Consider the following 12,513-nt stretch of genomic DNA (forward strand, 5'->3'; position numbering starts at 1 on the left):
CATGAGGGTACTATGGTGGTCAGTAGAGTAGCCTGCATCAGATTCACCTCTTTCAATTAAATTTACAGACCTACCTAGTAAGGTACTGATTGTAGCCAGTCATATCTGGGATAATTCCTTGAGTCATGGTATAGGTTTTATCTCCCCACACAACCACACCATTAAATCCATACGGATTATCCTGACACTGTTCAGAAACCTTTAATAACACACAAACACACAAAGCCTTTAGATTTACTTATGTAATAACATTTAAAAGCTTTTTACCTCTGACAAGTACAAACCCGATTCCAAAAAAGTTGGTACACTGTACAAATTGTGAGTAAAGAAGGAATGGAATAATTTACAAATCTCATAAACTTATATTTTATTCACAATAGAATATAGATAACATATCAAATATTGAAAGTGAGACATTTTGAAATGTCATGCCAAATATTGGCTCATTTTGGATTTCATGAGAGCTACACATTCCAAAAAAGTTGGGACAGGTAGCAATAAGATGCCTGAAAAGTTAAATGTTCATTCAAGGAACAGCTGGAGGACTAATTTGCAACTGTTTAGGTCAATTGGCAACATGATTGGGTATAAAAAAGAGCCTCTCAGAGTGGCAGTGTCTCTCAGAAGTCAAGATGGGCAGAGGATCACCAATTCCCCCAATGCTGCAGTGCAAAATAATGGAGCAATATCAGAAAGGAGTTTTTCAGAGAAAAATTGCAAAGAGTTTGAAGTTATCATTATCTACAGTGCATAATATCATCCAAAGATTCAGAGATCTCTGTGCTTAAGGGTCAAGGCCGGAAAACCATACTGGATGCCTGTGTTCTTCGGGCCCTTTGACGGCACTGCATCACATACAGGAATGATACTGTAATGGAAATCACAACATGGGCTCAGGAATACTTCCAGAAAACATTGTCGGTGAACACAATCCACCGTACCATTCGCCGTTGCCAGCTAAAACTCTATAGGTCAAAAAAGAAGCCATATCTAAACATTATCCAGAAGTGCAGGCGTTTTCTCTGGGCCAAGGCTCATTTAAAATTGACTGTGGCAAAGTGGAAAACTGTTCTGTGGTCAGACGAATCAAATTTGAAGTTCTTTTTGGAAATCTGGAACGCCATTTCATCCGGACTAAAGAGGACAAGGACAACCCAAGTTGTCATCAGCGCTCAGTTCAGAAGCCTGCATCACTGATGGTATGGGGTTGCATGAGTGCGTGTGGCATGGACAGCTTACACATCTGGAAAGGCACCATCAATGCTGAAAGGTATATCCAAGTTCTAGAGCAACATATGCTCCCATCCAGATGTTGTCTCTTTCAGGGAAGACCTTGCATTTTCCAACATGACAATGTCAGACCACATACTGCATCAATTACAACATCATGGCTGCGTAGAAGAAGGATCCGGGTACTGAAATGGCCAGCTTGCAGTCTAGATCTTTCACCCATAGAAAACATTTGGCGCATCATAAAGAGGAAGATGCGACAAAGAAGACGTAAGACAGTTGAGCAGCTAGAAGCCTGTATTAGACAAGAATGGGACAACATTCCTATTCCTAAACTTGAGCAACTTGTCTCCTCAGTCCCCAGACATTTGCAGACTGTTATAAAAAGAAGAGGGGATGGCACACAGTGGTAAACTTGGCCTTGTCCCAACTTTTGTTTTAGATATGTTGATGCCATGAAATTTTAAATTAACTTATTTTTCCCTTAATATGATACTGTCACGTAAAAGAACACAAAATCCAATTGCAAGTAAAACAGTTTATTTGCCACAACGCAAACAGCAGGGAACAAGAAAATAGAGCAGGTGAGCTGGTGAACAGGTGAGCTGGTGAATCGGTGAGCTGGAGAGCTGTCTCTGTAACACGGAGACTATGAGGCACTGACCCGAACCAACCCAGAGAATTCTCCTAGGAACAGTCGTGGAAGCACACTGAGCTATCTCCTTGGCAGAGCGCAAGAAGAGTGATCTGAGGACAGAGAGCAAGACCAGCATCGACAAACACAAACAACGATCTGACAACATGCAGTAACAACGACAAGACAGATAAAGACAGGACAGAACCAGCATCAGGTGCAGCCATGCTGATTAGCTCATCAGCCCAATGATTGCCGGAGCAATGCTGAATGAACAATCAGACAGAAACGAGAAAACAGACATGCAGAATGAACACACAGATCTATGAACCGTGACAGTACCCCTCCTCCTAGGAGCGCCTCCTGGCGCTTCCAGAGGAACCTACCTGGCGATTGTAATCATCAATAAGCGAATGATCCAATATGTCCCTAGCGGGAACCCAACTCCTCTCCTCCGGACCGTAACCCTCCCAGTCCACCAAGTACTGAAATCCGCGTCCCCTCCGCCTCGAGTCCAGAATACGCCTTACCGAATAAGTGAGTTCCCCATCTACGAGTCACGGCGGTGGGGGAACTGGGACAGGCGGATTAATGGGGGCACGAAAAAGGGGCTTTAATTTAGAGACATGGAAGACGGGATGAATTCTCCTGTACGCAGGAGGAAGTTTGAGGCGGACTGCCACTGGACTAATAATCTTGGTGACAGTAAACGGGCCGATAAATTTGGGAGCAAGATTCTTACAGACGGAACGGAGAGGAATATCTTTAGATGAAAGCCACACTTTTTGACCAACAACGTAGACGGGTGGCTCAGACCGGTGGCGATCGGCCTGGGCCTTGGTGCGCGCCCCCACCTGGAGGATGGCTTCTCTAGCCCTCCTCCAGGTGCGGTGGCACCTCTGGACAAAGGCGTGAGCAGAGGGGACCGCGACTTCGGATTCCATACTCTGAAAGATAGGTGGCTGGTAACCTATGCTACACTGAAACGGAGATAGGCCCGTGGATGACACTGGTAAAGAATTGTGTGCGTACTCCACCCATGAGAGTTGCTGACTCCAAGAGGATGGGTTTTGAGACACCAAACACCGCAATATCCGTTCCAAATCTTGGTTGGCCCTCTCCGTCTGACCATTACTCTGGGGATGAAACCCAGAAGAAAGACTAACAGTCGCCCCTAACAAACGACAAAATTCTTTCCAAAATTTGGAAACAAACTGAGGCCCCCTGTCAGAGACCACGTCTGCCGGGAGGCCATGAATACGAAAGACGTGATCAATGACAGCAACCGCTGTTTCTCTGGCTGAGGGTAATTTGGGCAGAGGAACAAAATGAGTGCCCTTCGAGAACCGGTCCACCACGGTCAAAACTACCGTGTTACCCTGCGATGGCGGGAGTCCCGAAACAAAATCTAGCGAAATGTGGGACCAGGGTCTCGAAGGAACCGACAGCGGCTGAAGGAGTCCAGCAGGGGGTTGATTGGAAACCTTAGAAGTGGCACAGACAGAGCAAGCCAAAACAAAATGACGTATATCCCGGGCCATAGAGTGCCACCAGAACCGCTGTTTGACAAGAAATACTGTACGATTTACCCCTGGATGACAAGCTACTTTGGAACAATGGCCCCAACGGATGACCTCGGACCGTAATTCTTCTGGCACAAATAAACTACTCGGTGGGCATCCAGGCGGAGGCGTTACCCCTTCTAAGGCCTTACGGACCTTCGACTCGATCTCCCAAGTCATACCAAATACCACGATGTCATGTGGCACTATAGACTCGGGAGACAACGGGCGTTCAGATTTATCAAAAATACGGGACAAGGCATCAGGTTTAACGTTCTTAGAACCTGGACGATAAGAAATTGAAAAACGAAAACGACTGAAAAATAAGGCCCACCGAGCTTGCCTAGAATTTAACCTCTTAGCAGAACTGATGTATTCAAGGTTCTTATGGTCAGTCCAGACTATAAAGGGTTCCTCCGAACCCTCCAACCAATGTCGCCATTCTTCCAAAGCGAGCTTAACTGCCAGCAACTCTCTATTACCAATGTCATAATTACATTCGGCAGGAGAAAAACGATGAGAATAATATGCGCAAGGGTGAACCTTACCATCCGTGGAAGAACGCTGGGAAAGAACCGCACCAGCCCCGACCTCTGATGCATCGACCTCCACCACGAACTGACGGAAGGGGTCAGGGGCCACCAGAATGGGAGCTGAAACAAAGCAACTCTTTAATTTGCAGAACGTAGCTTCCGCCATGCTAGACCACCTGAACGTCATCTTGGCGGAGGTCAAGGCAGTCAAAGGGGCGGCTAGCTGGCTGTAATTGCGAATAAAACGGCGGTAAAAATTGGCAAAGCCCAGAAACCTCTGCAGGGCCTTGCGGGAATCTGGGGTTGGCCAATCTACCACAGCCTGGACTTTGTTGGGATCCATGCGTAATCCCTCGGATGATATGATGTACCCTAGAAAAGAAACAGATTGTGCGTGAAAAATGCATTTCTCCGCCTTGACAAAAAGCCCATTCTCTAGCAGCCTCTGAAGCACTACCCTGACGTGCTGAACATGTTCCTGGAGAGAATGAGAAAATATCAAAATGTCATCCAGGTAGACATATATGAACTGATCAACCATGTCTCTCAGCACATCATTGACTAGTGCCTGGAAGACCGCGGGAGCATTAGAGAGCCCAAATGGCATAACAAGATACTCAAAATGCCCCCTGGAGGTATTAAAAGCGGTCTTCCATTCATCCCCATTTCTTATGCGAACCAGATGATAGGCATTGCGAAGATCCAATTTTGTGAAAAAGGAAGCACCCTGCAGACTCTCGAAGGCTGAGGACATCAACGGCAAAGGGTAGGTATTCTTTACCGTGATACTATTCAACCCTCGATAGTCGATACAAGGACGCAGGGAACCATCTTTCTTTTCCACAAAAAAAAATCCTGCACCTGCAGGAGAAGAAGAAGGACGGATGATCTTGGCTGCAAGAGAATCAGAAATATATTTCTCCATGGCCTCCCTCTCCGGTACGGAAAGTGAGTATAACCTGCCTTTAGGCGGAGAAGTACCTGACAATAAATCTATTGCACAATCATAAGGACGATGCGGAGGAAGAGAAGCAGCCCGGGACTTACTGAACACTCCCTTCAGGTCAAGATACTCCGCGGGCACGTTTAACAGATCCACCTGTTCATCCTGCAACACAGAACAAGACACAGAAGAGCAAGCGGACAACAAACATGATGCATGACAATATTCACTCCAGGATGAGACTGTGCTTAGTTGCCAGTTTATATTGGGGTTGTGTAACACTAGCCAGGGGTGACCCAAAACCACAGGAGCCAAAGGGGAATCAGTCAAATAAAAAGAAATGGTCTCAGTGTGGTTTCCCGAAGTGATAAGACTCACCAACTCAGTGGCATGAGTGATGGGTGGAAGCGACTGACCACAGAGGGCACTGACTGAGATAGGTGGACTAAGTGGAACTGCACGAATACCCAGCTTAGACGCTGTCCCACAATCCAAAAAATTACCCTCTGCACCAGAATCCACCAGTGCTTTACAAGAGAAAATGTCCCGGCCCCTCCGTATTTGAACCGAGAGCAGAGTTACCGGGGAGGAGGACTTCTGAGTGGTGACTCCGCCCGTCAGTAGCCTCCTTACTGACGAGCTCTGGTTTTTACCGGGCACTATGCAGCGATGTGACCTGCGGCACCACAGTATAGGCATAGCCCCAGGTTCCTACGCCTGTCCTTCTCCTCTCGAGAAAGGTGAGCCCTGCCCACCTGCATGGGTTCTGGATCAAAGCGGTGATCAGTTGTCTTCTCCGCCATGGCTGCAAACTGGTCACGCTGATGTAGTCTGGTGTCCACTCGGATGGCCAGATCGATCAATCCGTCGAGTGAAGTGGGTAATTCCAGGGTGTAAATCTCCTTAATGATCCGGTCGGCCAATCCATGCCTAAACATGTCCCACTGCGCTTCTTGGTTCCAGTTGCATTCTGCAGCCAATGTTCGAAACTCAATAGAATAATCCGTAACTGACCGATCTCCTTGGCGTAACTCCGCCAATTCCCTTGCCGCCTCCCTACCAGATGCAGCCTGATCAAAAACCTTCCTGAGCTCCTCAGAAAACAATTGGAATAAAGAACAGCAAGTGTGTCCTTGTTCCCACACCGTTGTTCCCCAGAGAGCCGCTCGTCCAGAAAGCAGAGTTATGATAAAAGCCACTTTGGACTCCTCTGTAGGAAAAGACGAAGGCTGGAGAGCAATGTGAAGAGAGCAAGTGGTCAAAAATGAACGACATAACAGGGGCTCACCGGAATAAACAGTTGGAGGCGGTAGACGAGGCTCAATGCGTCGGTTGGTGATATCCACAGGTGGAAACGTCGGAGGATTAAGCGCAGTGGGTTGTTGGGCAGATTCAGGTTTTAACTGTCTGACCTGAGTGGTGAGATCAGAGACCTGCGTGACGAGTGCCTGCACTGCACGACCAGTAGCCATGATTTGCTCCTCTTGCTGTGCAAAACGACTATTGCTACTGGTAAGAATGTCTCTCAGCTCTGCCATACTTGCTGGATCCATCTTGGTCAGATCGTTCTGTCACGTAAAAGAACACAAAATCCAATTGCAAGTAAAACAGTTTATTTGCCACAACGCAAACAGCAGGGAACAAGAAAATAGAGCAGGTGAGCTGGTGAACAGGTGAGCTGGTGAATCGGTGAGCTGGAGAGCTGTCTCTGTAACACGAAGACTATGAGGCACTGACCCGAACCAACCCAGAGAATTCTCCTAGGAACAGTCGTGGAAGCACACTGAGCTATCTCCTTGGCAGAGCGCAAGAAGAGTGATCTGAGGACAGAGAGCAAGACCAGCATCGACAAACACAAACAACGATCTGACAACATGCAGTAACAACCACAAGACAGATAAAGACAGGACAGAACCAGCATCAGGTGCAGCCATGCTGATTAGCTCATCAGCCCAATGATTGCCGGAGCAATGCTGAATGAACAATCAGACAGAAACGAGAAAACAGACATGCAGAATGAACACACAGATCTATGAACCGTGACAGATACAACATGTCATCTATGATGTATTCTGAATAAAATATTGAAATTTGAAACTTCCACATCATTGCATTCTGCTTTTATTCACAATTCATACAGTGTCCCAACTTTTTTGGAATCGGGTTTGTAATAGCTAATGAAAATGCAAAAATATGTCATTAAATTAATTTTACATGTGTACTATTGGACTAAGTCACAGTCACATTAACGAAATGTCATCCAAAATTGTGCGGGTGAAAAAAGCTCCATTAACTGTTGTCAATTCTGTAGCATGATATCTGACAGCTCACACAAAATAGACTTAAAAAACAAAACAAGCAGGTTTCTGTTGGTCTGCACAGTGAATTAACATGACCAACTTGAAACCATTATGAAATTTGCACTTAATTTGCTATTGCACAGGTTTGTATTGAAATGACAGGATTTTGTCTGCAAAAATTTGCAGAACAATGGTAAATGTAACACACCTTTAAAACATAAAGGCAACTAATAATAATGTATAAATAACACAAAGATCGAAGGCATACATTTAAAAATTAACAAAATACAATATAGCCAAAACATCTTAATATTTGAGGCCCAATTATTACAGACAAAAATGTTTGTGCATGCAAAGATAATTACAACACAATAGACATCATAGCAAAATAATTTTTTTTTAAAACAATAAATTAATCGTAAAAATAAAATAGGACATTTTATTTAAACGGAATATTATTTGATTATTCACAATCATTTTGTGGATTGCCAGTATTGCCGCATAGTGATTTTGTAAAGCTGTAATGACAAAGAGATGACTAATACTGTACAACTCTCACGACTGACTGTAACCAGTATCAGGTATTTAAAGCAATATGACTAACTCCTATCATCTTCACTAAAATATTAGGCTCCATTAGGCCTCAGAATCAGCGGTAGAAAAAACAAGCAGATAACACACTACTAGTTGTCATAACTTTCATCATTACACAGGGACTAAAAATTATCAACTAAGCTGCGCAGTGAACAGAAAATCTTGCAAAAGACTTTAGGACTACATGGTTAAAGTAAAAATTTTACCCTGTTTTTGGCTGTTTGTGAAGCCATATTTGCTGCCAACGCAACGATAGGTCACGTGCCACGTACCACATGACGTATATACATATACATAATGTAACCTTGTAACCATAAAGATTTTGTATGACATTATATAAACTGGTTATTACACAAAGCAAATACATGCTATCAGACCATATTCTACTCAAACAGAATTAATAAAGTATTTGCTGTTGAGTTTTCTCCTACCTTCTGTCAAGCCGTATATCCAGAAGTTCTCAAACTGTAACTGGATCTGGACAGTCTTGCATTCATGTTTAAGAGTTTAGATTATACCTTTATATAAGTTTACGTGTATTCAGGATAGATGATCGTTCAATGTTGGTCTCCCAAGATACTCCTTTATGGTGGAATTAGCTGATACAAACTTTGTATATTTCCAATGTACAGGAACAATATTGCCTCTATCAACCAGCCATAATCTTTAACTCGCTATATCCAACCAGCATAAAATAAACAGGGCTGTTTGAAATATTCTCAGCAATGATTACTTTCATTTCCCCAAACAACAGATAGTTTCCTCTGAAAATGATGGAATGTTAAAAAGGCTGGGACTCTTAAAGTAAACTTCCTGTTTTCATTTAAATCACAAAAACAGTTTGTGGTTTGTTTTATGATTAGCAGTAAGGCATTTTAACTGTTTTGTTGTGATTTGTAATCTAATTGGTGCAGATCTTTGCACATTTAAAATAAAAAAAAAATATTCTGATGCAGTTGCATCTGATCAAAAGCGCATTCTCATTCCATAAAAGGGGAGGGGGGCTTTTCTGCAAACTATTCGAAATCCATGTGCATTTTGAAAACACCAAATCTGATTAATTTGAATACATTTTGTATTTACGTTTAATAAATACATTTGCATTCTGCTTTTTGTGGCACACTAAAAATACTACAGAAATTTAGCTATGTACTCACAGAGGCATACATCATTATGAACCACAAGTGAACTCCTCAAATCCACCACACACCAAAAACAGTGTGACCATTTAGAAGCCAGTGCATGTGATCTTAAGCAAAACATTGGACTGCAAATGTGTTTGAAGAAACTTGTAATGTTTGATCCATGTATTAGACTTATTTGTTTACTCTCCTGACCACTAGAGGTCATTGTGAGAGTTATTTGATGCACCTTATGTTTGTGTGTTTATATGTGAATAAAAGCCTAAATGAAAACTTGTCAATTAGGGTGACCATATTTTATTTTTCAAAAAAATAAAAAAAAAGTTTTATTTAAAACCATTGTGTAAACATACTGAGATTTTCCATTTTTTTGGCCCGACAAAAACATTGGGCCAATGCGGGGCAGTTGGGGCTAGAGTAGTGGTCATGAACAAAGGCGGAGTGTCTCCACATCTGGAGAGCGTCAGCGCCTCAGATCATTTAGCTAACAGCTATAACTCCAGCATGAAAAACTTTTTAAAATAAGTTGAGATCAAAACTCACCTTCAGTTAGCAGCGAGTATTTGAAATAACTTGATCCAATATGGATTATAATCACCATACAAGGCAGAAATATTTATAAGCAATGCAAAAGACTACGCACGCTAGGCATTAATGTTACCATAGTAAACATGGTAAATACAACCACTTGAAGAAATCAAATGTCAGCTTTTTATTCTCTATCACAATTGTGTATTTATTTAGTAACATATTCTATCTTTGTTATTCTCGTCTCCAGAGTTTAGCTCTGTTTAGCCTGTCATAGAAATATAATAATGTTTTTTGATTGGGAGCTTTTATAAAAATTTAGAAATGATCATTCTTTCTAAATGTGATGAATGTAGGCTACTGTGACTTGGCTAAATAAACAGGCTATGTTCATAATGCTTTATTTCTGTGCGACTTATTTTCAATCCTGATAAATTAATTAATTATGATCAATGTATCACTTATTATAGTAAAACATTGATGCTTTCAGATTAAAATATTTAATAAGGCATGCAAACAAATGTCCGCTTTTATCATGTTCGTTTTGTGAATGTGTTAGTTCCAGTGACTTATTTCTTATTGGTTTTCGGACAACTTCTCTTTGTTGAAATGATGGGATTTTGTGACGTTGTTCCTGAGAGGTGTGTAAAGGGCCGGTTTTAGTGAGGCACAGCGAAGCTTCTGGCCCGATGGTGGAAACGTAGCACTATTTTGGCCTTAGTGCTAAATGTTCGAGTCTATTAGCCCCGTCTGGCCCATTTAAAGCATTGACTCGCATTCCCCGACAGTGGAAAATTGGCTAATGATATTGCACTGCTGGCCTTTTTGGGGCCTGGATCAAATGGAGGTAAGACTGAAATGGCCCACTTGTAAAATAGCAAAAATGGTTCAAATTTATCAAATCACATGTGGGCCTCTGTAGGCAAAGATCCGGTGTTCACAACAATGTGTAATCTGTATGTGACCCTAAAGTGGTCCATGTGGTAAATAGTGAATATGGCCTAAATTGTGCCAACCAAATGTGGGCCACCTTTGGCAAAAATGTGGCACAACCAGCAAAGGCTGTCAGGGTTTTACATTTCATTAGCTCTGTACTTCTACTCTGCATAATGGCAATAAAGTTGAATCTAATCTAATATGTTTCAGCAAATCTCAAAAACACTGGCTAATGTGGCTGTGAGCCTGAAGTGGCCTGCATATGATGCCACAAATGTGGCCCAGTTATCCTAAAATGTATCTCTGCCAGTTTTGGAAAAGATATGGCACAGCAAACAATGGCTAATGTGGCTGTGAGCCTAAAGTGGCCCTCATATAAAATGATAAATATTGCCCAAATAGTAAATTACAATTTAGTCCACTTTTTGCAAATCACAGACAGCATTGGCTAATCAGTGTGTAAGGCCAGTGACAGGGCAAAAATGCCCTATATATAATTAAGCAGATTAGGGCCATTTCTGGTTTGGATGTAGCACAACACTGGCTAACTGAAATGGAAGATTGAGGTGCTTTCACACCTGCCCTGTTGCTTCGGAACACAAGCAAAGCAATCATGCTCTGATCTGCACCAAAGCAATTGAAAACAAACTCTTGGACTCTGGAGCGATCTAGCAGACCAACGAATCAGGCTATATCACAATGTATAGTGGGTAATTATGTAAATTCTGTGAAAAGCAGTAGACGATGTCTGTAGGTGAACACGTCTTCGGCATTCAAAATCAAAGTGAGCCTTTTCATTTTATAATTCCGTCTTATTGCTCTTAGTAGGTGCATATTAAAAATGTTCTGTTGATGAATCCTGGACTCCTGCTCAAAATTATAAATGAATAAATTAATATAATGACAGTTACAAAAATACCCAATAATAAGCCCTCAAAGCTTTTGTCGTTTCATCCTGACAGGTGACAACTATGAGTGGAATGCTGTGCTACATTGTGTGTTGGATTTAAAACTTATGATATATAACCTTTCATCTTCGTTGAGCGTTCTTTAACACAGTGTAGTCGTGACACTTACTGACTTACTATGTAGGTACAGGTGCTGGTCATATAATTAGAATATCATCAAAAAGTTTATTTCACTAATTTTATTAAAAAGGTGAAACTTGTATATTATATTCATTCATTACACACATACTGATATATTTCAAATGTTTATTTCTTTTCATTTTGATGATTATAACTGACAACTACGGAAATCCTAAATTCAGTATCTCAGAAAATAAGAATATAACTTAAGACCAATACAAAGAAAGGATTTTTAGAACTCTTGGCCAACTAAAAAGTATGAAAATGAAAAGTATGAGTGCTGTGTGCAGGTGCCAAGTCCTGTTGGAAAATGAAATCTGCATCTCCATAAAGTTGGTCAGCAGCAGGAAGCATGAAGTGCTCTAAAACTTTCTGTGTGACGAGTGGGCCGGGGCCGAGAGCCGTGGGAACGGAGCGAGGATGGTGGAGTGATTGGGAAATGAGCGACACCTGCTCCACTTACCAGTCTCGCATCCCACGGAGGAGATCGGAAGGATACAAAAGAGGAGCGACGGCAGCGAAGGACGAGAGAGGACCAGGCCTGGGCTTTATTTTGTGTTTGGTTTTTGTTTGTGCGTGACAGTCGTCCGCGAGGGGCTGTCGCACTGTTTTGTGTTTATTTTATTATTAAAGTCTTGATTTGAATGTCTGCCGGTTCCCACCTCCTTCTTCCCGTGATAGTGAAGTTTGTATACCGTTACATCCTGGTATACGGCTGTGTTGACCTTGGACATCAGAAAACACAGTGGACCAACACCAGCAGATGACATGGCACCCCAAACCATCACTGACTGTGGAAACTTTACACTGGACCTCAAGCAACGTGGATTGTGTGCCTCTCCTCTCTTACTCCAGAATCTGGGACCCTGATTTCCAAAGGAAATGCAAAATTTAATTTCATCAGAGAACATAACTTTGGATCACTCAGCAGCAGTCCAGTCCTTTTTGAAGCAAGATGGCTTGACACAAGGAATGCGATAGCTGAAACCCATGTCTTTCATACGTCTGTGCATAGTGGTTCTT

This window comes from Carassius carassius, chromosome 28, assembly GCF_963082965.1.
Source record: "Carassius carassius chromosome 28, fCarCar2.1, whole genome shotgun sequence".
In the NCBI taxonomy this organism is placed as follows: Eukaryota; Metazoa; Chordata; class Actinopteri; order Cypriniformes; family Cyprinidae; genus Carassius; species Carassius carassius.